The sequence below is a fragment of the Galeopterus variegatus genome, unplaced genomic scaffold, assembly GCF_000696425.1.
Source record: "Galeopterus variegatus unplaced genomic scaffold, G_variegatus-3.0.2 Scaffold16554, whole genome shotgun sequence".
Taxonomy (NCBI): Eukaryota; Metazoa; Chordata; class Mammalia; order Dermoptera; family Cynocephalidae; genus Galeopterus; species Galeopterus variegatus.
Window position 1 is genome coordinate 17057 of NW_007742665.1, and position 214 is coordinate 17270.

Genomic DNA, 214 nt, shown 5'->3' on the forward strand with positions numbered 1-214 from the left:
GCATGTGAGTGCCAAGAAGACAAAGACTTTGCAAATTGCTTTATTATTGCTATATACCCAGCACCTAGCAGAGCACTTGGCTCCCATGGAGTCAAGATGAATCTTTGCTGAGGAAAGAAGGCCTCTAGTTCTACAGTGTGCTGAAAATACTCTGTGGCACTACTCTAGAAGGAACAGTAGCCCAGACACTTGTATTCCCACCCTTCCTGGAAAT